Source organism: Passer domesticus, chromosome 8 (assembly GCF_036417665.1).
Source record: "Passer domesticus isolate bPasDom1 chromosome 8, bPasDom1.hap1, whole genome shotgun sequence".
Taxonomy (NCBI): Eukaryota; Metazoa; Chordata; class Aves; order Passeriformes; family Passeridae; genus Passer; species Passer domesticus.
Genome location: NC_087481.1, coordinates 36476739 through 36504544, shown reverse-complemented (window position 1 = coordinate 36504544; position 27806 = coordinate 36476739). Strand labels below are relative to the sequence as shown.

Below are 27806 nucleotides of genomic sequence, written 5' to 3'. Positions count from 1 at the left end.
AGTGGTTTTTGTCTGCTAGGGAATATGAGGACAGGTATTTAGTGTTCCTAAATCAAGGCTGGTGCCCTTGGGCACAAGGTGCTTTGTTTGACTAATTAGAAACAAAAGTAAATTTTATTGAGATTTTTTGTCTACTTAACAACTTCATTGCTTGGTTGAATTACAAACTATAGTCAGTTTATCTCCTGGATTTACACTGGTGAGCCTTTTGTATTTCAGGAGCTTCACATTTCCTGTACTGTTATGGCTTTATATATATCTTGTTGCAACCCTGAGTGGCTATCTACACCAAGGTTTTCATAAAATTTCTCCTTGGTGAAGCACTGCCATGGGTAGCAGTGATGAGAGTTGTAGTATAAAAAGGCATCAGCATTTTTACTGCTGTGTCATCTGCTGATCCTCATACTGACCCCTTAGTGGCAATGTTCTGGCAGCTGATGGTATCATGTCTTTTTGTTATATTGACACTGTTGTTCCTGTTGGGAGCAGTGGGCTGGTGGGAAATTTCAAAGGGAAGGCTGCTGTAAGAAAGCTAGAAAAAGCATACTGCCAATCTTCAAAATATCAAAGACAGTGCTGCTGAAGAGAGTAACTCCTGTTTTTAGGACAGAATAACACATTTCTATCCTCAAAGAAGGAAGTGGTTATTTAAAAGTCTGTGTTCTCTGAGTGATTGCCAGAGCAACTGTGAAACCCACATCCACAGTTCCTTCCATGTGTTCATTAATAGCAGCCTCCTCAAGTGTTCAAAGCCTGCTCCACCTTTTTTCAGGTATGCAGCGCAGGGAGGAGGTGGGTACTTTTCAGTCAGGCAAGGGGCCTCTATTTGGATTTGTTGACAAATACAAACAGGCCTTTTAGTATCCATATACTTACATGTTAAGGGATTGGCTTCCTCAAGTGGTTCCTTAGACATCAGTGGAACTATTATGGGGTGGCAAAAGATGCAGTTAATTGGTCATGATTAAAGCCGTTTGAAACCTGATTCCCTGAGTTTTTAGAACACATAATTGTTCTGTATAATCCAGAGCAGTGCTGCTCTTTCATTCCTATGAAGAGATCAAAAAAGAGAGATTTACAGCTTAGGTTGCCCCAAGCCACACATAGCTGACTTAATTTTCCTTTCCAAGGGAATTTAAAGATTGTTGTTGTGACTGGTTCTTGGTGGATTATGTGTTATTTTGAGGTCACCTGTGAGGTTTATTTAAATGATTGATTGACTGAAATTAATTATTCTGTCATGGCAGTAATGGAGGTAAGATTGAGGAGACTGATAAATATAAAAGAAAAAGCAATTCTTATAAATGCACTTATGTCTTTTTCAATTTAAATAAATCAGGCAGAATGTATATATCCTGTATGGTGGTTTTGATCCTTATATTTTTCCTGAATAGCCAGAATGTTTTTTCTCTGGTGATCCCTTGCTGAAAAGAAAGTTCAGCCTGCTTACAATGGAACAGTACTTAAGAGTCAAATATGTTTTCTGACATATCCTAAATACCTGAACTCAAATTCTCTCTGTTGTTTCTTTTTTCTCAGATAACCTCTTCTGCTCTCAGTCCTAGAGTAATTTCAATTAAAGTTACGGGTTATGTGAACAAAGTGCAGAGAAGTACACACAAGAAAATTTAACAGTTGATTTAACACTTGAATTGATACTAGAAAGGTAGAAACCTTTTTGAGTTATATTTGTTAGACTGATCTTCATTTAAGGAGGGGAGAGGGTGGAAAGACAAGGAGAGACCTTTCACCTCCTTATCCTTGGCCTCCACATGCCTGGTCAATTGACCTCTTTTAAGTGTGTGGCAAGGTGAATGTGTCTCTGCAGGCTGTTAAAGGAGATGGTGTTAGTGGTGTATGGCAGAAAGGATGTTCTGGGTTCTGCAGTCCTGAGGTTGCCTCACAAGTGCTAAGGGAGTACCTACAATTAATGTTTGACTCTTGAATCATGGGGATACTGAGGGGTTTGGGTGAGAATCGGTTTTAATTCACTGTGGAATGCAAGGGAGTGATTTAAAGGCAGCATGAAATTGTTCACCTAAGGCCTTCAGGCCTTTCAGAACATTCTGGTCAATGTAAATATGCCTTTTCTCTTCTAGAAATAATTCCTTTTTTTCTGAAAGTAGTGTGAAGTGTGCTGCAATGTATGGGACTTTAACATAAAAGTTTTTTTATTAAACAAGTGATCCTGTTCTCTTCAGGAAGTGATATCAAGATGTGGGCCTGTCTTTCTGTGTTTAGGTTCTGTGACTAGTTAATATAGAATGTTATTAAATCTTTCATTTACATATAGTGTTTTTCCTAGTTTGCACTAACAGCTAAACATAACAAAATCCTTTAACATGCTATATACACCTCTGGAAGTAGTAAACGGTTGGGGAATCAGTGAGTTCATCAGATGTACCTATTTTATTGATTACGGACTCTTTTCCTTTGAATCAGTGTGAGATAGGAGGCCCCAGAAGTGTATATCCATTTTAGTAATATGTCTTTGAAAAGAAGCTGTGTTAACAGTGTAATGCTGCACAGGCACTACCACGCTGGCAGATGATCACATATGTGTTATCTCTCTTAATAAAGCTGTTTTGCAGCTGCAAAAACAAAGGTTTAAAGGGTAATAAAATGTTTTCTTGTACAAGTCAGTGTGTTTTTATGATTAGAATGTGACCCACTTTTCTCTTGAGAGTCTTAATATATGTGTGGGCAAGGGTTCACTGAACACAGTAGTAATCCTTCTCATGCTTGTGTGTAGAAGATGCCAGACTTTTCTTCAGTTCAAACTCCAGTAGTAGGTGAAAAGAATTGATTCATATCTTCATATCCTGAAGACACAGAGGCTTTTGCATAATGTAATTTTTTTAAAAATTTTTTTCTCTATTCAATTAATCTTTATTTAATCTTTTTGATGTTCATGAAGTAATAGTTCAAATGGCATTCAGGAGAACAAAATCTGGTGCACTGAACAAGTCAGTTCCAGGAGATCTTGAATCAGGTCTGCACAGAGTACTGCTTTAAAATGTAATAAATGCTTTTCATGTGAGATTAGTAAATTGTGATATAACTCTTTCCTTGAACGGTTACGTAAGTTTTGGCCATATTTCTGTAATGCTGACTTTGCTGTCTATTATTTAAAATTATATTTTGCTTAAAAATTAAAAAAAAAAGTTGACCTTCTTTCGCACCACTGGGAAAAAAATCAATCTTTATAGTATAAATCTACTGTATTCTTGTGTTTTAACAGTATTTAATATTTGTGAGGTAGTTAATTATGGGCAGGAAACATCCAAGATTTGTTTTAGCAAATTGCAGTTATTGACAGAATAATAAATGAAATAATAATTTTGTCCAGTGTATCTTTGACCTTAAGTGAATTTAAGTAACCCATACGTAAGTAAGTTTTGAGTGTGGGTTAATGGAAAAGGGCTGCTTATTTTGAAAAACAACCACAAAAAATGAGTATAAATACCCTGTTATTTAAAAGTGTCAACATTGAAACTTATATTTAAAAGCAAATGAAATACTGTGACAAATATTTAAAACTGAGGTTTATTCTTTAACATTTATTGCTCTCAGCATGTCTTATAAAAAGCCTTGCAGTTTTTTCATTGTCAGTCTTATATATGGTGCATAAACATTAAGCTGCAGGTAAGACTTTTGAAATCCAACATGTGTCTGGGTAACAGCAATCTTTTGCATTAGCTTTTTTTAAAATATCAACTAGGAGCAGTGATAGGCAACTTGAAAATATATACATGGAAAGAACATTTTAATTTTTAAATACGTTAATTTTGTTTTTGAAGAGAGGCATCAGTCTTGGCCTCATTTGTAGTTCCAGCAGCTATTTCATAGATGCTATTTTATTTGCACTTTAATGAAGTAGACTGTTTTTTTATTCTTGTTATACTTGTTATACTTAACTCTTGTAACATTGCAGGTTCTGTTATACCTAGCGTCTTGTATAAGACTGGTTTAACTTGAATGTCTTCAAAAAATGGGTGCTGGAGAACTTGCTGCTGTGTCAGCTGGGGGAGGTGGATGTGTGGTTGGTGCAGCTGTAACCCAGAACTGCTTCAGATATTTGCCTTGCACTGCCCCTGCCCTCATCAGCCCCAGCCAGGCTGGAGACTCACAGAAAGCCCTCAGAGGAGTTACTGCATTCCCCTGCCCCTGGGTGAAGTTTCTGCTCAACCTCATCTGTTAGTTGGTGAGTGATGCAAAGAAGCTCGTGCTCCCTTGGAGCCTGATCTGACTGTGCATGTATTCAAACCGTTTGGGATGGCTGAAAATGAATTATGTACTCAGCATTTGAATGTGTGAGAGAGACCAAAGCTTAACAGTAATTTGATAGAAGGGAATTGATGTTAGGAGTATCCACTAAAAGTAATACTCTTAGCTAAAATTACACTTTGAATTGAAAATTATAGCAAAGTCTTGGACACTCACTTATAAAGAAGAGCCATGAGGTCAAACCAGTGGATTATAAAGTGCATAATAGAGTGACATAGAAGGGTGAAGGGATGGTGATCCCTATACATCCAGATTTGGATCTGTGTCTATTTCCTTCCCAAAACCTTTTTCTTGGATTTTCTGGCATCTTAAATATGTCATTTTGCTGAGGTGTTTGGTGAATATACACTCACATCCATTTTTACTGCATTTCCAATTTTCTTAAGCTTCAGTCCACAAAGTTAAAGTACTGTATTTATTCTTGTGCAATTTGCACATTTTGTGTATAAACATTTCATACCATTATCTGGATATCTTTTGAGCATTAGCAATAAAGAGAAAATAAAAGACTTCATGTGAGTGTGAGCCAACAGTTAGGATTCATATTTTCATGTGATTTATGATTATAAAAAGGCAGGATTTGTGAAACCCATCTAAGCAGAAGCTGAGGAAGGCAAGGAATGAAAGAAAGAGCAAACAAGGAGTTTGCATCAGGAATAAGCATGGCAGAGGCTACTAGAAGGAAAAAGGAACAGACAATAAAGATAGTCTTCATAAGTGATTCAAAGAAGGCTTTTTCTGAGAGAGGAAATTGTTTGGCCTACAGAACTACTGATGCTGCTGTCTTGAGCTTAATAAGGGAGAGAGACCACACTCCATAGAGACAATGTGATTCCAGGATAAAGGAGTCAAGATCCATTGCGCTGCAGGTGGGGGAACTTATCATTGAATTAAGATGATACTTTTGAATGTCATGTATTACATTTTTAAGACAGTTTGTAATGACTCATGGAAAGGCTGATGATATTTATACATTCCGTTATGCAAAGCTATTGAGATGACAGTATGAAAATACAATAGATTTAGATAATAAACCCTGCAAAAGAAGTGGTTGTCACGTTCAGAAGTAGTTCCAGTCAACTAAAGAGATGATGTGCTGGATGTGAATCACTGTTACTGAACCATTTTATCCACACTAGTGTTCACTGTATGTTGTTTGAGTCCTTCTGACTAGAGGGATGTCTGGAATAGAAAATGCTGAAATTTGAGAATGAAGGAGTGTCAAAGTGATAATTGTGTATCTTAAAACATGCACTGACTGTTTATCTTGTATTTATGGAGATTTTGCAGGGGATAAGCACACTTTGCTATAGTTTTGCCTGCATTCAGGGGATGCTCACAGCTGTGAGTTTCACAGCCTTAGATGCACATGGAAACTGGGATGTAATTCGCTGTAATGTTCAAAATTGTGCAGCCTTCAATAATTCTGTAATGCAGCTCTAACTGAGTGAACTGTGGTCACAGTCTAAGACAGTGGTCCAAAGGGTTTCAAGGGAGGATCTAAGGGACTGGTCTCACTGAGCCCCCAGAATATTCAGCACTGGTGTACAAGATTGCAGAAAAGGTCAGTGTTACAAAAAACAGTTACTTTTGCAAGTGTTACACCTATCTTTCAACATTTAGGCAAAGATGGGTAGACACTACCCTGCTTGAAATCATTATTTACTACCCAAAGGTGATGTAGACTGCACCAGTGTTTTCTAGTGTAATTGTAAAAGCAAAATTTTTCTAAGTGCCTCCATATGGATATGCTCTAGAGATTATGGACTATAAAGTGTGCATATATAACAATTTTGGTTTAAAGATGGTTGTTCATTAACATGTTCCTGTATAAACAAAATACACTTAGACTCAGGAATGGAAATACTCTCTATATTTTTTGGATTCCAGACATATATGTTGGTTATATCTAGTTTTGCACATTTCTCTTTATGCATAAAGTCAGTTGTAGATGTGTTTTGACAGCTGCATTTTCCTTATGTTCAGATTCCTAGTTCTGAGCTGGTTCTGAGTAGGAAGAAGTTTTCTTTCTCTGATGATAGCAGCACCTGTGCTGTCAGGAGTTTCAATCTTTTGTGCATTTTACCTGGCATTACTAATTGATGGTCACCCTTCTGTAGACTATTTTCTGATGTTGCTGTTTTCCTCACACAACCTTCTCAGGAGCTAATAACTTAAATGTGCTTGTCTTGAGGAAAAATGAGTAGGTGATGACTGAGAAATAAACTTAAGGAAAGCAATACCAGTTCTCTGCCTGTTACTTTCAGGCCTTGGTGAAGGATGTACCTTTAATGGGGAAATGAGAACACTGAATTAAACGTACTCAACATCTGTTTCTCAAGAGACACTTGAGCAGTGTGCAAGTAGTGCTTTTCCTCTGTGGTACTCGCAGGGTCTAATCCCATGACCGTGTCTCTGTCAGTAACAATTATCCAGCTTTTGGTTTACCCATCCCAGGGACTTAAGGGAATGGGAGAATGGGTCTTTGAACTGACAGGCTAACTAGCTTTACAACAGTGAAGAGCAGAATTAATTCAACAATTTTGTAATCTCTTTCTCTGCTCTGTTTTTTAATGTCTTCTGTTCCAGACACAATGTCTTTTTTCTTTTTTCCCCTCACTCTTTCTCTCACTCCCACCACCCTTCTACACACTTCCTTTCTCCCTCCCTGGCATGCCCCATCCCTACCACCTAATTTTAGATTAAATACTTGCATGAAAAAAATAATTGTAAGTAAATTTTGAACTGAATATTATTTTTCAAGTTAATGATATTACCATATAGTTAGGCTGGATACATTCCTGAGCTTGAGTGATGTGTGCAACTAGAACAGTGGGTTTTTTTTCTTGTTCATTTAGGTGCAATTGAAAGAGTTAACATGAATTGGTAACAATGTCATTATTGAATTACTAAAAGAAAAAAAGCCTACATAAATAATTTCTTCAAAAGAAGTTATTTCCACATGGTTTGCAGCTCCCTGCTATAATTTTTAGTACCTTGCTTTTGTCACTTGTGACATTTCAAAAGGCATTTCTTTACACTGAGAAGAGCCTAAGTATAAATTCAAGACCATATCCCTAGACTGGTGGTAAAAAGATATTTTTTCAAAATGTAGCAATCCAGGTTTTGTCATCTGAGGGGTTTTATGTTGGTGGGTTTTTTAGTTTTTGGTTGGTGTGGTTTTGGTTTGGGTTTGTTTTTTGTTTTTTTTTTTTTAATTTGTTTTTTTGTTTTGGGAGAGAAAACAAAACCTGGTCGCACAAACCAAACAAGGGTGTGATTAGTGGCTGCTTCTCTAAAGATGTCAATTGAATCTGGATGTAAAACGCATCTGAGCTCTCAGTTTAGGGTTATGATACTCATGAATTATACCATCATCATTCCATCATTACCAAAGAAACCCACATTTCTTTTTGTCAGCTTTCTGTGGAAGGCAATGACATTTTCCTGCAAAGGGGAATGTTCTGCAATAATATTGAAGAAGTAAAAATTAATCTGAACAAAATAATAATTTTTATGGCCTAAGTTGTAAGTGCATGATAAATTGTCTCAGAAATTGAATGCAAATATTAAACAGGTGAGGCTTCTAAAACTCTGAATTCTCTGCAGTGAGATACCGGTGAGATGTGATTGAGTAGGAAAGGATATGAGCTCTGCTTGATTTGACTCTTGGGAACTGGGATCACTGAAGTGGTGGTTAGTTTTATTTAGTTACTCTCTTAGCCATGTTCCTATGAAGATTGCTGAAAATTTGTTTGAAAGTTTGACTTGGTTGTTGGAATTTAAGTTTTGATCCTCGTGGAAGTGGTCTGACAGGATGGAACCATTGTGAAAAGTGAAAGGTTATCTTGTTGCTTTAATTGTTACACAGCTTTTGTATCTCCTGCACATAATCTGTCTTCCATGACCATTTTGTTGTGCTCATCATTTGTTCATTGCTATCACAGAGAACTGAGTTTTGTGTTCTGATTTTCCAGCACTGCATTAGCAGAACATGGCAGGTCTGTGCCTCTCAGGCTTGTGAAGTTCAAAATGCAAAACTAAAATAGCATAAAGAAATTATTCTTAGTGTTGTCTTTGCTTATACCAAAGAAAACAGAGACTGGGAAGGACTTCTGGAGGTACCTGCCCGTTACCTATGGTGGAGGCATACTTGTAACATATTAAACTTGTACATACAGCTCTCTTGTGAATTTCAATACGAAAAATGTTTTGGTTCCCTTAAAGATGGATACTGGCCTGGAAATTCACTAAGAACTTGTTATTACTGAATTTGATCATGCTTATAGTTCAGGATGTTCAGCAATAGAGATTGTTCTTTTAATAATTAGTTGAAATGGTTTTAATCACAGGTTTGGTCTTTGTCACTCAGTTCCAGGTTCAGAGTTCTAACCATCTTATTCTTCACTTTTCAAAATCTTGTTAAGAAAGTAATTTTTCTTAGATCATAATAACAACAGAAGCTCTTTTTAAAAGAAAAAAAAAAGCAACTTTGAATTGGATTACTGTTGCAATAACCTTTAATGCACAGGGCATTGACATGGATAGTCATTTATGCATTAGTGCAGCTAAAGTAACACAGCCTGTGATGGACTGGTGTATTGATGCTTAGCCCACAGTGTCACACAGCCAACAGGCAATTTTATTAAATTAGTGCATGGTACTTGCAAATGGAAAAACAGACAAACCCGAAACAAACACTGAATTTTTTTGGGGAAATGTAACTGAAAACTAAATGAAAACATTCTGATCATAAGTAATGGAGTGTATTTTTCACTTGTTTGTTTTTCAGTGTGACACATCCTTTGTGAGTATTTAAGAATTATTCTAAGTGTTGATTTAATAACCCTTGACTAGAACATCTTCCTATGTTGAATGTAGTATTAAATCCATTCTGCCCCTTTTCTGTTATGAATTTCATGGATGATAGAATAGATCAGGCTAGTTGGTACCATTGTGTATCAGAATTGTCCAGTGAGTGCTTGAATTAGTGCAATCAAATAACTATTCCTACACCTGTCACGATATCGTTTGCTTATTATCAATTCAGAACACAATTTTCAGAGTGAACTGCAGTAGGTTATCCATTAGGAATACAAAACCAAAAGCAAACACCTGTCATGAATCTGGACCTTATGGGAAGGGGAAGTCCACAGCAAGGCTGTTGTGGAGGCTCTTCCCTCTCCCTACTTTTTTGTAATGACTCCTTGAAGTGGTTCTATTTTAGTTCTTTGTCAAACTATGTGAATTTTTGTTAAGCCTTTTTCTTGTTCTTTTTGATGATTTTTGGGGTGTTGGTTTTTTTGAATACCTGTTAAAGTAAAGCTTCCTCTCCCTAGTACCTGAGATGAAACTTTTCTGTAAACTTACTGGCAGCTGAGCTTGGAAATTTTTTAAACTAAGAAAAAAAAGCTTGAAAATAAAACTATATGTTTGTTTTTTAAAGAAAGGAAAACCACCCCAAAATTTTCCTGGATATTATGCTGTGTACTTGATGAATTATTAACCTGCAAGACTACAGTGCCTGCTTCAGCATTGTTCAATTTTATAATGTTAATCTTATGCTGTGAATGCGAATATGCTAAATTCCATATAAAATTTCAGAGGTGGGAAAAAAACTTACAAAACAGAAGCAAGTATATTTTATGAAAATCATATTTCCACAGTAAATAATTCAATCTCTTTTTTATTGGTTTGTTTTTCATAGCTCCCATAGGCACTGGTCTGTAGTGTAAATGTATACCTTGTAAATATGCAGGTTGTTTTAGCTGATTTTGTATTTGTAGGAAATGAAGGCCTGAACCTGAGAAATAATGTCTTTACTTTTCTCAGTACTTGCAATTATTTCCCCTTCAGTGTAATTTTCACCTTTCTTATCCTTTAAATATTTTTTTAAGTCAGCTTGATTGAAAGTATTAGAGAATTCAAGCTTGAGTGCTTTAGACAAAATAGTGTGGGTTTCTTTACTTTTAATCAATCTTCCTGCTTAGAAATGCACTTAGTCATATGAGGAAACAATGAAATGATAAGTACACATTTCTTAGAAGATGAGTTTTTATGAAGAAAAATTAAACTAGCTAGCTTGTGGGTCAGAAGTCAGAAAAAACTATAGCTATGTCACCCAATGACTTCTAATTATTTACCTGAAGGCTATACTGGGGGTATAGGCTTAAATAAGACAACTGTTAGTTCTGATATTACTTAGATGGGAAATTTGGACAATAAGCAGTTTATCATTTGATTATTTATTAACAGGTAAAAAAGCTGCTTTAAGTTCTTCAGAAGCATGTGAAAACTTTTTACAGTACTAACAGATGACAAATATAACCTTTAATACATAAAGGAAATAATTCACTTCATCAGGCAATTATTCCAAACATACCTTGTCATATTTTCCCAAAATTAGTTGCAAACATGGATATAACTTCTTGATAACTCTTTCTTTCTAGATTATTACTTTTTAGAAGTTTAAATATTGTCAGCTGAAGAGATGTGTGTGACTGGATTTTGGATTTGCAGTAGAGCATCCTTATTATAGAATGCTGGATGGATGCAGTGAAAGGTACTGAGAGTTGAGCACTGTGAATGTTGAAGAAAAGCTTTTCAATGTGATTTCTTGGTCCATCCCAAGTGCAGCTTGTGTCCCACCCTCCTGCAAGCTCTTCCAGGCAGCACTTGCTCTTTGGAACTCTTGATTTTTTGCACAATGGAAAACTAACACCAGTGGATGGAATAAGATTCACCAGTCTTGGTCCCAGCATTGTGGGGACAAGTTGTTTCAGGGACTGTAGCAAGTCACCTTTATAGTTCTGGTTTTGCAGGTTCCATGTCAGGCAGAGCCTTGAGTATCCTATTCTCTCACTGGTCACATTGACATATAGGTACTGTTCAGTGGGGGAATTTGGGTTTGCACATAACCAGAATTATATCCTCTTCTGTTCTTTTTAAAGATAAGTACACTGTTTAAGTCTTGGAAAGATTTAGCTTGCTGCATATAACATAGAAGAAATATTTCTCAGGTTGAGGTATAGAGAAATCTACTGAATAATGCTTTGTAGGGATTGTTAACCCCATGGCTTCTTATGTACTGGGATCATAGGGAAAACAGGTAAATTAGTCTAATTGTATTTTCAGCTGAATTACTATGATACTAGTTTTAATTGTATATGTTGGAGACATCACTTGACATTGGTAAAAACTGATGTTTCAGTCACAGCATAGCACTGTCTTAAGTTCATTGTTGAATTCCTGTGTGGCAAAGCTTGACAAAGAGTTCATTCTTCAATTTATTCTTAGAGGCTTTTTATTTTTATCACCTGATTGAATTGTGACACGTTATTTGGGGATACTAGAGCACTTCTGCTGTGCACATTAGGATGATGATTGTAAGGGTTATTTTTGACCTTTGCAACATATCAGTCTTATAGGATGTAACTTGACTTTTTTAGTTCACGAAATTGCATGTAGTAGTATTTTTTTTTGGTGATGAAATTAAGTATTTGATGTTTGTGTAACATTAGAAATAACTTCCAGCAATTTTCCTTTTGTGTGTGCATTTCATCTTATGTCCAGCTCAGTCATGCTTCTTGCCTTGCTAGGTCTAGGCATGATGCATTTGGGGATAGAGAATATACATAAAGTACATTACTGCAGAACCAACAAGTGACTTCTTCTATTTCAGGTATTAACCTGAGTCCAAAGGTGTGAAACTTTTCTACTACTTTGCTTTGCTAATAGATGTGCTAATATTGCTGTCATGTGAAGAGTAGTTGTGAAAAGAAGGTTTCAATTGCACTTGCACAAGCAGCATTAATCCTAGCGTCTGTAATTGCTGAGGGTTTTTAAATATTTTTAAATTTTATTTTGTAGTCTCTTATAGAACGTTGCTTTCTGTGCATTCTGTCTTTGTGTATATTATCTAGGTAAAATTAAAGAACACAACTGTAATCACTTTGATGACAATTTTGGCAGGGTATAATTCAAATTCTTTTTTCACAAGCAATTCTTCAAAACTGAGGGCTAGTGTTTTCTCTGAAGGCAAAGTCTTCAATAACCATCACAAGATCTTAGAGAAAATCACATGGGATATTGCTGTAGGGCAGGAATGAAATTCAAACATGACACCAATATATGACATGTAACAGAACTATAGAGTAAATAAAGGAGTCATAACAAGCTCTCTGTCTTGGGAATAATTATTAAATAATTTTTGATAGCATGAGAAAGGCATGTGTTTGTTAATAGGGAGCTGAACAAATATGAAACAAAATATAGAACATAAAAACCTTGTGATCTCCACAGACACATGATGAAATAAGGATTCTATTTGAGTTTCTGACTGAAGAATTTTTCAGCTTAAATATATATCTCCCAGGCTGTGGAAAGTGCATAAGAAACCTTCTCAGTTTCCTTGGTGAAAAGATTCATATGTCTGCAAAGGTTTATTTTTATTTATTATTTGCTTTATTTAGATAATTGTGACTTCTTAACACCCTTTCCTTGCTCTAGTCCTACACAGATTATTTCATTTCTGTATTCACATAGTAAGTCCTACAAATGGTCTTATTATCCTGATATTTGTGATTCTGCAGTAATGTCAGCAGCACTTCAGTCTTCAGCACAAGGGATGACTGAAGCAAAATAATACAAAATGTAGCTATTGTGCTTGTAAGGCTTATTGGACAAAGTATGTCTAACTGGAATAAAATAGTTTTGGAAATTTTTTTCCTGGCTGTCAAACCCATTGTTCAGAACTATTGAAATATACAATTTCAGCCCATTATTATTTTTTCTCTGAGCTTATTTGAGAGCCTGCTGTATATGTAACATTCTAGAAGAAAAAAACCCCGGTGGTTTTGACATTTGGTAACTCATGCAGTTTAATTTTGCTAATTCTGAACTCTTCCTTTAATTCTTCATTTCACTAAATTATGAGATGTTCCAGAGCCAAGCCATCTGGCTTCTATAAAAGCCACAGAAAGATCAAGGACTTCTCCAACTGATTTTACTGTCCAGAATGCCTCATGAGCCTTTAATGGGAATAGTGGGGGTGGGCAGAAAGTTTGGGGATTTTTTAGCTTAAAGTGCTCTTATTGATGGCCTTAGAAGTGAAGTCAGCTTTCTACACTGTTTCATAAACCTTTTATGACTACAAGAGAGTAAACAAGGTAAAGGTTCATTGTGTTTCTCACTGAATAAAAAGGACATTCTCAAAATTTTACACTCAGTTTTATTTAAGATGTTCTTCATGAAATCCATGTGATATTCATACTAAAGTCACTTTGAGTTGAAATATCCCAGTCTTTGATAACTTGAAATAAAAGATAAGCAGAAAATATCTCTCTAGGGGTTGAAATTCAAATGGTGCCCAGCTAGGACTTGTTTCATGTGTTTATATCTTGTGTCTGTCATGGTAAATTTAGGTTAAAAATGTTTCTCATCTATATAAAAGACAAAACCTGTGAAGAATTTTTTTGCAGTCTGGGGAACTCTGCAGTAATTGACAGTATTGGTGCATTTACAATCATGGCTTATTACAAGTCCATTATAAGTGGCTAAGTTAGCTTACTCTCTACTCTGAGTTTTACTTTCAGTATAATTCAGCAGAGAACAGCTGGGATATTGATGGCTGTTCTCAACAGCATTTTGCAACTGTGTAGAAAGTTACTATTTGTGAATTGTTACTGTTATACCATTAAAATCCAAAATTCTCTGTGTTAAAGAACAGGAGTAATACAGGTTTTATCTTTGTTACTATTTGCATGGTGCCCAAAATGCTGATCTGATATTTAGGAGCTTCTTTCTCTTAAGACTAGATGAAGGCTTGTTGCCTTCAGTCAATGAATTAGAAGAATATGGTCATAAATCAGGGCTCAATAGAAAGATCACAGATATAAATTTTCAGTTTCATTCATAATACAGACCCTTTGCTTTTGTACTCGGATGTCTGCATGTCCTGTGTGCCCTATGACATCCTGATGCAGCTGATAAATGCAGAGAGCTCTGTGACCCTGACTGTCTAGGAGCTGGGGCATGGCCAAATATCAGGCACCTTCAAGGCTTGATTGCACAAGGTGCACCTGAAATGATTTTAACTCTTGTTAAGTATTATTGACTTGATCCATATTTTTCCAGTTACAACTATTGATGTAAAAAAATACCGCACATCTTCCAGATGAGATGGGGGTGTGGGCCAGTGCTGGTGACAATGTTAAACACGTGTGCACTTTTCAGTAGTAGCCTTCAAGCCTTTAATGTAATGGCAAGTCTTCACAGGAGGGGATTGGAATGACTGGGATGGGCACAAAATGTCTTCATTACACCAAGAGACTATCCTAGCTCTTGTGCCCTGGCAAGAACTTGATCCAGGATTCTCGGGTAGATTCAGCATCAGTTTTCAGCTCCAGGACTCTATACAGCAAATCATGCCAGTATGTTCCAAATCCCAGGCTTCAATGCATTGCCTGTCTGATTTTTTTTCTTGAAGGAGCTTTGTAGAGATGTTGAGTGAAGAAGTAGAACAATGAGATACTGAGAAGTTTCACACTGGTGTTCTGATCACCAGAGCAACAGAATAAATTGCATAAGGACAAGAGTTCATTAATCTCACTATTAGGTAAGTTCAGGAATTTTTATTTCTGCATCATAACCTTCTATTCTGCATTACACACTACATGTAGTACATGAATAAGGCAGAAGAGGAAAATACAACAGATAAAAAAGAGTGGGCAGTTTTACCACCCACTACCCAGAGCTATGAATCTGTCTGACATTATCACTGCCTAAAAGAGATCTCTGCCTTGGCTTAATTGCACATAATTTGGCTGACAGTTGAAATACAAATCTAAACAGTCACTCAGCTAAAGATACACAAAATTAAGTATTTCATGTGATGCTCAACCCCTTCAATCTTTATTAATAACTTAATTACATTAATTACACTATGGTTTAAAGCATTGCTAGCAGAAGAGGGGGAAAAATGATAGACTCTCCTAAGTAATGGGTTGCATAGCAATTCTGTTAGAATTAAGACTAGTAGCAATATGCAAAGTAGCAGTAATTTGTAAATATATACTTTATAATTCCTCTTGTTCCACCCTGTAATTGTTTTCCTTAGCCAACTCCAGCAGACATAATTCTGGAGGTCAGTCCAAGTGCTCCAGGAGTTTTGAATATAAGCCTATTCTCAGGCTGAGAAGATCTCTGAATAATGGTAGTTCCATTACATTTCCACTCCTTTATGTTTGTTGCTGTTGTTTAGAGGGTTTTTTTTTTGACCCAATCTTAAGTAACCATCTGTAGCATTAAAGTAAACTGAGTTTTCCTTATTCCGTTCCATTTCATCATGCAACAAAACTGTCTTGCACTAAGGTACTGAAGCCATTATATATCAACTCAGAGCTAAAGAGTGTGCTAAATCCATGTGGTGGATCAATGTTTACTGGCCCTTAGCCTCATTTAAAGGTTTCTTTTTCATTTAACTGCAGAACTTATTGGAATCCTCATAATAAAATTGGAATATCTTTATCTTAAGTAGGAAAAGTATTTTTTTTTTCTGAGATATTAGCTGTTTAAATCAAAGAGATGGAAGCTTTTTGGTGGTGAAGTTATAGTTTGGATATTTGGTTAAGCATATTTTCTAATAAAATTTGAGTTTATTTTTAAGTCAGTTTTATCCCTTTCAAGCTACTCTATTAAACTGAATTAATCTTATGACTGTGAATATATATTCCAATAAGAATATTCCTGGAAATTTTGTAAATTATTTCAAGTTGTGGAATTGTTGCAATTATTTCTATTGCTTTCAGAATGAGATTTGATCTTATTAAAACTTAGAACCACGCAGAATTAACAGGGGAAATTTTACTTTATCTCTTTTCTGGAACTAACAGAGATAATTCCAGAGATCCTGTTAATTGTTACATTTTAAAATTTAGACATACAACAAAATGGAAAGGTGTTTAAAACATTCAGAGTTGGCTAACTTGAGTAGTCATTCAAAGTTAAGGAGTCAGTTGCATTTGCAGTTTGTCAAGGATTTGGTGCTTTGTCATTCCATGCTGCATCACTGAGTGTGTCTGTGTCTGCCCAGGCATCCTCCACGACTCAATCACCACAGTGCCTGCCTCAAGGGTTTGGCTATTGTTCTGCCCCCCAGCTCAAGCTGCTGAGTGGCTCTGTGGCATACACTACATGAGGTACAGAAAGGTGCTTTTCCTGTTCTTGCCATGATAAATTATGAAAGTGTCCATCGTAGTCACTTTATTACCATTCTTTCTTTTACTCCAGTCACCTGTCATCTGCCTTTATCATTGAGATCAGTGATTTGATGCTTAGGCTTTGAAGATTCCCCAGATGTGGTATTTTTATATTCTTTAATACTTCTGAACTTTTGAATGCCTAGTTAAAAAGCTGTCAGGAGTGATAGATATCTACAGAGATGTCTCCATATTGTCACAATGGGGATTCTACATATCTTCAAAATTAGAATGAAAGTGTTTTGGAGATTTATTAAAACATGCTATCCAAGGTTGCATGTTTGGGGTGGAAGAAATCAAAGTCATGTAACACAGAATGCTTGTTTTTCTAGGAGTAATTCAGTGGTGACACCAAGAAATAAAGGAATGATTTTGTATTTGTGGCCCCAGACTCTAGATCTCATTTTCCTGAATTTTAATTCAAGTCCTTTGTATAAATTTATTTCAAAACTGAAACATGCAAAGATGATTGTTAATTTGGTCCCAAGTTCTGCTGCATTACCTTTGTACTACTTGTACTTCTGATTAACATAAACAAATTTTTAATTTTTTTTTTATTCTAGGAACTCTTTTCTTAGCCTTTGGTAGTCTCAGTCTGAGAAGAGTTCAGGGGTGACCGCAGAATCACAGAATGGGTCAGGTTGGAAGGGACCACAGTGGGACACATAGCCCCACATCCCTGCTCAAGCAGGGTCACCCCAGAGCACGTGGCACTGGGTTGCATCCAGACCGTTCTTGAGTATCTTCAGTGAGGGAGAGGGTGGAGGAAATTGGGTGATTTGTTAAATGTTCTGCCTGGTGAATGGTGAGACAATACATATTGTGGACTCTGCATGAGCGATCTCTTCAAATACTTTCATGATATATTCTTAAAATGCACTTAAGTTACTTTATATTGTTATTTTTGTAACACAGTAGAAAAGGGATAACTCTGGGTAATTTGAATTTTGAGGCTGTCAGTTTTAATTAAAAGCCATAATGTTATTTTTTTTAAATAAACTTAATGGCCAGTTTAGAAATCTAGGCATAGAATTCCCAAATACAGTTCTTTTTAAACTACTGTTTTGTGCACTTAGTCTTTATTTCTTTAAATCAAAGGGTACAGAGTTACTGTTTCCTGAAGAGGAGTGCATGAGAACAATTTATACTGAATTATGAGACAAAGCTTGACTCACTTGTATGAGTGCTTCTGTGATTATATTAATTTCTTTTTGTAAAATTGTCTTTATGATGTAATGATACAGATAAATAAAGGGTAATAAATATAAAATATAGCTGAATATAACTATTTTATTATAGAATGCTGTTTCTTTTACGTGAATTTTTCTTTGCTGCCAAGTCATCTGATTTTGAATTTTTCAAGACATTCAAAATGCAGTTAGACCACTATTTGGTGTATTAATAAATATGTAAATCCAGATAAATTACAGCTGAGAGTAAGTCACTATATGAATCTGCATTGTGGCTGGTTGTTGAGGAAATGCAGTATAAAAATGGTATAATGAGAAAGCAAATATTGCAATGATGCTTTCTCAGGTTCTTCCTAACTTCTTGATCCTTCCTGAACCTCTGTGTATTTTTCCCTAACACTGACAAATATTGTCAGTGTTAATGTTAAGTTCATTAAATGAACTTTAGTTAAATGTTCAGGTGTGCCTGTGCTTGGATCAGACTTGTTTGCCCAGCCCTGAAAAAAACACCTATATTTGAAGGGATTCTGCTATTGTAATATTTGGTGAATAGGATTTCACTGGGAACTGATCTGTGTGCAGTGAGAAATAGGGTCCTTTTGCACACTGTTTGTAATGGAGTGGAAAATTACATTTGCTATTGCAAGAACAGCCCCATTAGTGGGAAAGCAGATTCTCTTGCAGAGAGCTGGAATGCACCTCAGGCAGTGTCAGGGTGACAGTCCAAATAATGGGAGTTTGGAATGAACAGGGAGATTCTAAAATGAAAAAATGCTTCTCTTCATACATTGTGGTTCCTTCATAAACTTATTGCTACATAAGGAGCAGTTTGATTTAAACCAGCATGAAAATAAAAAAACCCACACATTTAAGCAACTGTTTGTAACTTCTTTTGAGGATGAAACCTACTGTTATGAAGAGGAAATGCAGTGATTTTATTCTTAGACCATTATCTCAACCAGTCTGAAGATACTAATGTAAACAGGGATGCTAAACTGTTTTGTTAGAGATTTTTTTGTGATGGTTTTAAATAATACTGCAGGTGTTGTCAGTTATATCTCAACCATATGGGTTCTTTAGGTGTTGAGTAAAGGATCTTCTGTATAAATGCAAGCATTGAAGACAAGATGTAGCTATCCCTGACCTACCCTAACACCTTTTCTGATCAGTGAAACTGTTTTAATCTTACTCTGGTAATGAATAATTAATAATTATATACCTGTAATGAATAGGTATGTAAAATTAGTGGTGTCACTTTTGTTTTAGAGTGCTTACAAGCCTCTGACAATGAAGATAGTTTTCAAATGCTGATAGTTGAAAAACAAAGTAAAAATAATTTATATTCTCTTGATGCTTAAAACCCCCAGATAACGACAACAAAACAACAATAATAATATTGCAATTATAGTTAATAGAGCTGTTAATGACTGTGAAGTACGTATTACAGGGGATTGCAATTCAATGTGATTCTGTAAATGTGTTGGGATCTAGGAGAGTTCTGGTAGGGCTAGGCTGCACTCTAGAGTGACAGTCAAACTTGAATTTATTTAAAATTTGCCATTTCCGTATTGTACTCTTAGTGATTGAAATAAAAATAATAAGAAAAAGGAAAGAGTATTTTCATTTATTCTGCCAAGTCCATCACTATAAAGGATTGTGAAGTAGCTCTATGGTACAGACCAGGAGTTTAGAGAGAATAAAAGGTCTTAGGTTTTATTATAATTTGTCTGTCACAACTACCTGCTGAGTTTATAGTCATTAACTTCTCTAGGAACTGATCTAAATGGTAACATTCAGATTGACATTTGATTGAAATAAATGCTCAAAGACTGTTAGAAATAATTAAGCTTATCAGCCTCAATGATTCACAGATCCCTGGCCATTTAGACTGAAATATCTGTCAGGGTTTTCTTATGAATCCCTTGTTTTGCAACAGAATTTCTCTGCAGAACATTTTATTCCCACAGTAATTTCTATTGGTATTTCTCTTATTAGTGTTATTATGTGATTATTGTGTGCTTTGACCAAAAGCTTATCTTATAATTTTCAGATAAGAAATATCAATCATTATAAAATTAACAAAATTACACAGTATTTGTATCTGTGCAGAGGAGAAGTACCCATAATGGAATTAAGCTGCAGTTTTCAAATTCAACTCAAGAGGTAGGCATCAGAAATTAGGTAGAGTGAAGTGATAGAGGATGGATTTTGGGTGATGTCACCAAAAAAGTGATACTTGCACTTCATGCCTGTTAGAGGAATTACTTGATTTTTCTTTTTTTTTTTCTCATCTGCAGCATCTCTATAACCTGTCTTTGTTTCAGTTACCATCCAATTTACAGCTTAAGTTTTAAATAGGTTTCTCATTCTTACACAGGTGTAAGGGAATTGAAACACATGGGTAATCAGTATTTGTAGTTAATATGGGTCCATTCTTTTTGTCTTCCTCATGAGTGGCACCTGGATGTGTTATCTTCTGTCCTCAAAGATAAAAGGAAATGCTTAGTGTCTTCTGATTTATATGTTTCTGATAAAATTATTTTGATTATCAGGGCAAATTACCTCTGGGTTATGTTTCCATTTAATTTATTTCAGCAGCTGTCCTAAAGCCTGGTTTGTGCAGGAGCATCTTCAGTTTGTAGCACTGAGCAAAGACTGAAGCTTTTGTTGTCCAGATCAGATTTTTTACTTTGATAAGTCAGGATAATTGGGATGAAAGGGCCTGATGCCCAGGCCTTGTGAAATGCTAAGTGGAGCATCTTCTGATGGTGTTTTGACAGTGTGAGTTAGTGAGTGGCAGAAAGGCTCTGGGCCCATTAAGAAAACTCTTAAAAGTTCATGACAGACGGATGCATAGCAAATTTTAGTCTTTGTTGAAATATAATCAATTTTTTGAGCTAAAATGATCTTTATCAAAGGGGAATATCCACAGCTGCACAATGCAGGTCCCTGTACTGAAAGGTAGTAGACTAGAGCTGCAATTCAAGTGCTAAACCAATCTTGTTACAGATGAACTTTTCTTTTTTCAAATATTTCTTAAAAAATGAGAACTTGAAAACTTTTAATTGAAATTATGTATCCTGGTTTTATTTTACCTGATAAAGAATGCAAACTGTGTGGAGTGAAATAAATATATGTTAGGGGATGACACCATCTTGGCATTTGTACACAGTCTTTTATAAATATATTTTTTTTATCTTACCTGCCTTGAAATACTTTTAATGTAATTAAAAGCACAGAATGGGTGCCAGACTTGTCAATTCCAACAACAAAGTGCTGAAATTTTCAGTGAAACTGAGAGATCCATCTCCCACACATTGTAATGAATAGGTTCATAAAAGGAAAATAGTTTAATTACATTTTAGTTCATGGATTGTTAATAGGCTGGAGTATCTAAATTGAATAATGTGATTCTGGTAATAATTATGTGTAAATGAACTTGTTTAAATGATATTTTACAGCTTCTTTATAAAATTACAGCTAGAGGCAATCCAGTGATAGACAGACAAAGGCCATGCAAAAATTATCATAAACTATTAGCTTGTTTGCAAAGGGTTTTATGTTAATCTTTTAGTACTTAAAGCAGTCTGCAATTAACATATCACGGGGAGCTGCCTCGCAGCAAAGGCATGCAAATTAAAGTGCTCAGATAAAAAGCCATTCACATAAAAAAAATCAAAGAAAGGGTGGCATAGCACTGAAAGGGTACTGGTTTTATATTTGAGATTAAGGAGGTGTAATGATTGTGTTATCTAACTAGAGTTGTAATTAAAGCTTTTCTCCTGCAGACATGACAATAGATACAGCATTGATTTCGGTGTTTTAATTGTGAAAGTCATTTTATTTCAGGGCAGAAGATATGAATAGCCTAAATCAAAGGGCTAGAAGATTGCTTTGTTGATAGTACTTGTTCAACAGCTGCCTTGTTGCTTAATACACAAATGGGGAGAATGGTGAAAGAGATCCTGGGAGGTGCTCCGTATTGTAATTCTCCTGCTGGTTTCCTTTCCTTTCATGAAAAAGGCAAGGATCTCTGTACTGATTGTAAACAAGCAATCTTTTCATACATCACCACTGGTTTTCCTCCTTTAGTTTCCTCTGAACAAAAGAAGTCATAAAAACCTTGAACTAACTTTTACTACTGCTCTTTTCAAACTACAAAAGTTTTTGTAATAAAAGCATCATCTGCTCTCAGAGATATCACACTTTTAGTGGGGAACAAAAAGTCTCCATGTGGCTATAATTCCTGTTATCAGAAATGCCACTGTAACAAAAGGGATGTGCTGTGGGGGATTGAATGTTAGATTTTATTTACATTATGTTTGTGGCTGTATAGTGTTAGATTGGGATGGAGTGACTTTTTTTTTTCCTCCCCAATCACTATAGTAACAGAACAGAAAATGAATTATCAGAATAAGTACATCTGGTTAGATTCTCAGCTGGCATATGTAGCTGTCTGGTGTTCTCATTCTAGCAAGGAGTTACATCTTAGGAATGGACAAGGCACGGGCTGATTTGGGAATGAACTAAACTCAAACTCGGGAGGATACAGCTGATGAGTTTGAAAAAGACCCATTTCAATATAGTGTATTTCTTGATATGGAAGGAGTTCATCTGACAAATCAGAATAGCTTGTTTCTGGTGTGGAGTTAACTGAATGTGTAACTACATGCATGTGAGAGGAATTGCATAATTTTTCATGGTACCAGTAGTCTTTCTACTATAGACAAGATGCAAGTAGTAATTGTGTGTTTTCTCCTTCTGTTTTTTAACAGAACACAAATTATTGGTTGTAGAAGGGAACTTAGTAACCAAGGAGAAGGCTGGGGTATTTAGTGCTTTCTTTGCCTCAGCCTTCACCAGAAAGACTGGTTATCCTCACAGCAACCAAACCCTGAGCTGGCAGAGAGGGACAGGCAGCAGAACAGCCTCCTGTAGCCACAGGGAAGTACAGTGACCTGCTGAGCTGCTTGGGCACGAGTCTATGGGGCTGAATGGGATCCACCCAAGGGTACTGAGGGAGCTGATAGAAGAGCTCTCAGCTTTTTCCTGGAGAAGCTGGCAGCCTCTGGCTGTCTGGAAAAACTGTCTGGATGCCCGGGCCCAGAGTGGGATGGTGAAGGATGCCACACCCTGGGAGGATGTGGCCAGTAGATGGAAGATGGAGGGGAAGATGGAGGCCAGTAACTAGAGTGGTTCCCCTGGGCTCTGTACTGGGGTCAGTCCTGTTTAATACTTCATCAAAGAAATGGACAAAAGGATCAAGTGCACCCTCAGTAATGAACTTGGATGGGAGTGCTGATCTGCTGGGGGGTAGGAAGGCTCTGCAGAGTTATCTGAATGGCCTGGATCAACAGGCTGACATCAATTGTTTGAGGTTCAACAGGGCCGAATGCTAGGTCCTGCCTTTGGGTCACAACAGCTCCCTGACAGTGCTACAGGCAGAGTGTCTCAGTGGAAAAGGACCTGGAAATGCTGGCCAAGAGAAGCTGAACATGGATCTGGAAATGCTGGCTAAGAGAAGCTGAACACAAACCAGTGTGTGCCCAGGTGGCCAAGAAGGCCAATGGCACCCTGGCTGTATCAAAACTAGTGTGGCCAGCAGGGCCAGGGAGGTGATTGTCATGTACTGGGCATTGGTGAGGCTGCACCTCAAGTACTGTGTCCAGTTTGGCATGAAGAAACGCATTGAGGTGCTGAAGTGCATCCAGAGAAGGGCAATGGAGCAGGTGGAGGGCTTAGAGTGTTAAGTTGTCTGAGGAGAGGCTGAAGGAACTGGAGTCGTTTAACGTGAAGAAAAGGAGGCTCAGGTAAGACCTCATTGCTCTCTCCAACTACCTGAAAGGAAGGTGCAACAAGATGGGGTTGGCCTCTTCTCCCAGGCAGCCAGTGACAGGATATGAGGACATAGCCTCAAGATGTGCCAGGGGTGGTTCTGGTTGGATAACGAGAAGAATTTTTTTCATTGAAAGGTTGGCTAAGAATTGGAACAAGCTACCCAGGGAGGTTGAGGAGTCACCATTTCCAGAAATGTTCAGTAAATGACTGGATGTGACACTTAGTGCTATGGTTTAGTTGCCATGGTGGTTTTTGATCAAAGGTTGGACTCAATCCTAGAGGTTGTTTCCAACCCTATGAAAATAGGGATTGATGCAGGTTCTTACATAATAAGAACTAACCTAAATTCCCTTGGAGCCTTTCTGGGAGACTCAAATACACTGAAATAAGCTTGGCTTTCTGCAAGTAGACCTGCACATTTCCTAATTTGGGCTTAAAGTAAAAGTCAGTATGCCCCAAGAGAAACAATTCTCTTGTTATTATAAGCAGTATGGACTGGTGGCACTTTGAGACTGCACTCCACTGCTGGTCCCTACCCTTATTGAGGCTGAGGTATTGATTAAATTTGCTTTTTTCCCCTTTTTTTCCCCTTATAATTTTTTAAGCTCTGCATGGAACTGGCTCAAAACTATCTAAGAAATTGCTTTCCTCCTGCTGTAGTGACAGATTCCCTTGACAGCTATGTTTCATAGGAACTAAAAAGCTGTCAGCCTTGAGGATGATGTTTTGAGAGCAACAGACTGAGCTTTCTCAGCAGCTGGCTCAAGGCTGTAGAGCCTAGTTCTGGAGGAGGACAGAATGACCACAAATCTTGCTATGTGTAAAATTTTCTTATTGAGCTGATATTATCCCTAGACAGAGGAGAAACGATGATAAAAGCAAAAGGTAGAAGAGACTGCAGGCAGGAAAAGTTCATGGGGAACGTGAAGAGACCAACTGACAATTCATGTAACAGGGTGGTAATAACCTTTCTCCAAATAAGACTGAGGAACATGCCATGCTTCTTTTTGAAACAAAAATGTTGTATAGATGGTCTGGGATTTCTAGCCTGACTTCTAAGCCAAGGGCTTTAAAAGTTTCCATCTATGTGTGGTGCCATAGCTAAGAGCATAGGTTCATGATCATTCAGGAATACAGTGTGGTCCTCATTTACTTGTATTTATGTACACATAGGTTATTGAAATTAATTTGTGAGTGATATTGTTAATTGAAAAAAGCCTTTGGGATTGTTCTGTCTTTAAGTCCAGTCATGAGTGGAAGTATTTATTGTTCAGCTACATTTCTGTAAGCTTAGCTACTACCCTTTTCCACCTCTAAATGGTTAATAAAATGGTACTTGCTTGAAATACTTAGAAATAGTCTGAGAAGAAATAAAATCTCTCGTGGATGTTTTGCAGTATGTTGTGTACAGATTTCCAGTGTAGTTTTCTGGAAGGTAGACTTTTTTGTAATTGTTATATAGACTTTATTGAATCTTACTGAGGTTTAATCTTTACTCTTACAAGTTCCCATATTTGCAGGCTTCTACCTATCTAATTACAGAGGACTTAAGATAGTGTACTGTTTTGCTGAATCTTAATTCAGTAGGAAAAGTCAGACTGAAGGTAAAGATAAGTCTAAATAGATTGTGTTATATTTATATGTAGCCCATTGTGGCTGTTTCTGATATTTAAGCAAGGAAGTTTGCAGGATAACACTACATAAGCCAGCACACCAGATGGAATAAAAACATTTTAGGAAACATTTTGTGCTTAAATAATTGGTGTAACTTCTTCATATAAAAGAAGAATATTTTGAAAATGTGTTCCTTGTTTATTTTCGAGAGGCAATTTCCAATATAACTCCAACCAGAAATGTATGTGTTCTGCCTAGTACTTTGTAGCACAAGGAGGCCTTGGAAGCTAAAGGGCTCTCAAGAACTTTACTGAGGACTAAAACCACCTGGTAGCTTGAGTCTGCCACAGGATGTGGACTTGTGAAGAAAAGGTAAAGGCAAAGGTTTTATTGTGCCTCTCATTAGGATTTTATGTATATAGTAGTTTTACATAGTTACATGCACATTTTTTAAGCCTTCCAAGAGCAATCTGCTTCTGTTTGAGTGGTAAAGTTCTAGTCAATACTGTTTTCTTGTAACTTTTGGCTTTGCATTCCTCCCAGTCTTGAATGCTCATTACATTTCACCAGGAATCAAAGATTTGATCCTTTTCAGACATTGTTTCTTTGGCAAGGTCTTTGCTGATTTTCCATGGAGATACAGCTCTCCCTTTGGGTTAGTTGTTTTTCAGCTGAACCACACTCTTCTGTGGAAATGTATTCCACTGTTATGTTCTCCTGATCAAATTCTCGGTGGTTTTGGTAGTGTCTTTAGTGGAACATATTGAATTCACTCTCAAATGTCTCAGGCTTAGTGTTTTTTTCAAAGACAGAATCAATTTGCTCTTAAATTTTCTAATGAGGAGTTCTGCTGTTGAAGACACGAGTACTTTATTGGGACTAAAGCTGCTCTGCTGAGGATTCTTTATTCCTAATAACTGGTAGGAAGGGCACATATTCAGTGCTTTGGTCAATGGCCATCTGTTCCTGTGCTCAATGCTTGCTTGTTATTGTCGTGTCACTGCTCTGAGTTCTGAAACTCTCATGCAAATATACAGCCTTTATAACTGTGCATTTAGTAATAACTATCTTCCAACATTATTGTAGGGAAAAAAATAATGGTTGAATAAAATAGCCACGGTTATCTTTAGGAGTTGTTAAAGATGGAAGATAAGACAGTGGAAGATTAGTATAATTCCAGTTCATTCAGTGTTGCAGAAAGAATATGAATTCCTTAGAGGTTATGAAATTCCTGCATCATTGAACATTTCAGTTTATGTGGATCAAGTCATATGCCATATATCTCCCATATCAGGGACACTGGAAGGTCATCATCCGTACTGACTCCTATTTCACTGGTTAACCTACAGAAATCAGTACAGCTAAACCCACACATTAGAACACCTTTAACTTCATAAATCTGCAGTGGAATTAAAAAAAAACAAACATGAGGAGTGGGCTACAATCTTAAGTGTGGTATTGATTCACTAGATTTGGAGAAACTTCTTTCTTAGTTTTAGATATGTGCTGAAGCTCTGGCTGTGCCACAAGTCTGGATCCGACATTTGCTCAGAGAGGTAACTTCAAGTTGACTGCATTTCTGGAATACATCAGATGTACGTTTGCAAGGTCTGGCCCAATGAGATCTTACTGGTAATTTCCATTTTGGGTTTGAGCACTTCTAGCTCACTGTATGTTAGAGCATCCTATGCAGAGAATTCTTCCGTGTGATTGAACTCTTATGGACTGGGAATTGTGAGCTTTGAGGACTTAGAGCACGAAATCCAGAAGCAACAGATCTTTGGTTTTCTGTCCAAGTTTTGGTTGACATTTCTGAGCTTTGCTGAGTGTCAATCTAGGAGTATGTTTTAAAAATATTTTCCCTGAATGCCTTGTTGACTACCATGTATTACCATGGACTATTAATTTACTTTACGAGAATTTAGAATGTCAGAAATATAAGATAATTCAGGGTTACTAATGGACATTTTATGTAGTACTGACAAGAGGATTTGTTATCTAGCAGCAAAAGTGAGTACTGACTTCATTAAAGTGGAGGAAAAAAAGCCCACCCAAAGAAACAAAGAAAAAAAATCCTGTACTGCATTTATCACTCCTACTTCTTATTGCTGGTGAGTTTTTATTAAGAACAGTACTTTTGTGATGTCTGTATCCATGAAGCAATGAATGATAACAGATCAGTTCATAGACAAAATTACCCTTTTAAAAATCTTTGATTGAAAAGTCATTTTTCCTCCTGTGCATTCTCAGTTATGTACTCCCAACCATAGAAATAATGCAGTCAAGACTTATCATGGATTACATGATTTTTACAGTATTCTGTAAATTTTCTAATTGGTTTCTTTCCTCAAAAATTTATAAGCGGTCATTGTCTAGTTTTTTTTCTTATGTGAATCTCTCTCGACTTCTACTGTCTGGTACTTTAAAAAATGCTGGTCTCTTTGGTACAGGAGATGGAAAATATTGCTAAAAAGCAGCTTTAAAATTACTCCCAAAAAGTCTAAAATTGAAGACAGGAGCTATGACAAATATTAGGAGTGACTCAAGTGATACTGACTCGGGAAAGAATTTCTTGACCAGGCACTGACTTACAGAGTATTCCAGAGTTTATGAGAACATA

The 27806-nt window shown here is 36.6% G+C and overlaps 1 protein-coding gene across 26 annotated transcripts in view; it reads left to right on the top strand.

The window, feature by feature from the left end:
• Positions 1–27806, top strand: part of LRMDA (leucine rich melanocyte differentiation associated) — a 630413-nt gene that overhangs the window by 454992 nt on the left and 147615 nt on the right. For 3 of the 26 annotated variants that reach the window (XR_010367261.1, XR_010367263.1, XR_010367262.1), the window contains exon 6: positions 14774–14902. The exons of 22 other annotated variants lie outside the window; for them this stretch is intronic. The gene's annotated coding sequence lies outside the window, so the exon portion shown is untranslated. Of the gene's footprint in view, positions 1–14773; positions 14903–17107; positions 17604–27806 lie in introns of those variants that run through there. One more of the 26 variants, XR_010367260.1, reaches the window with a different exon arrangement.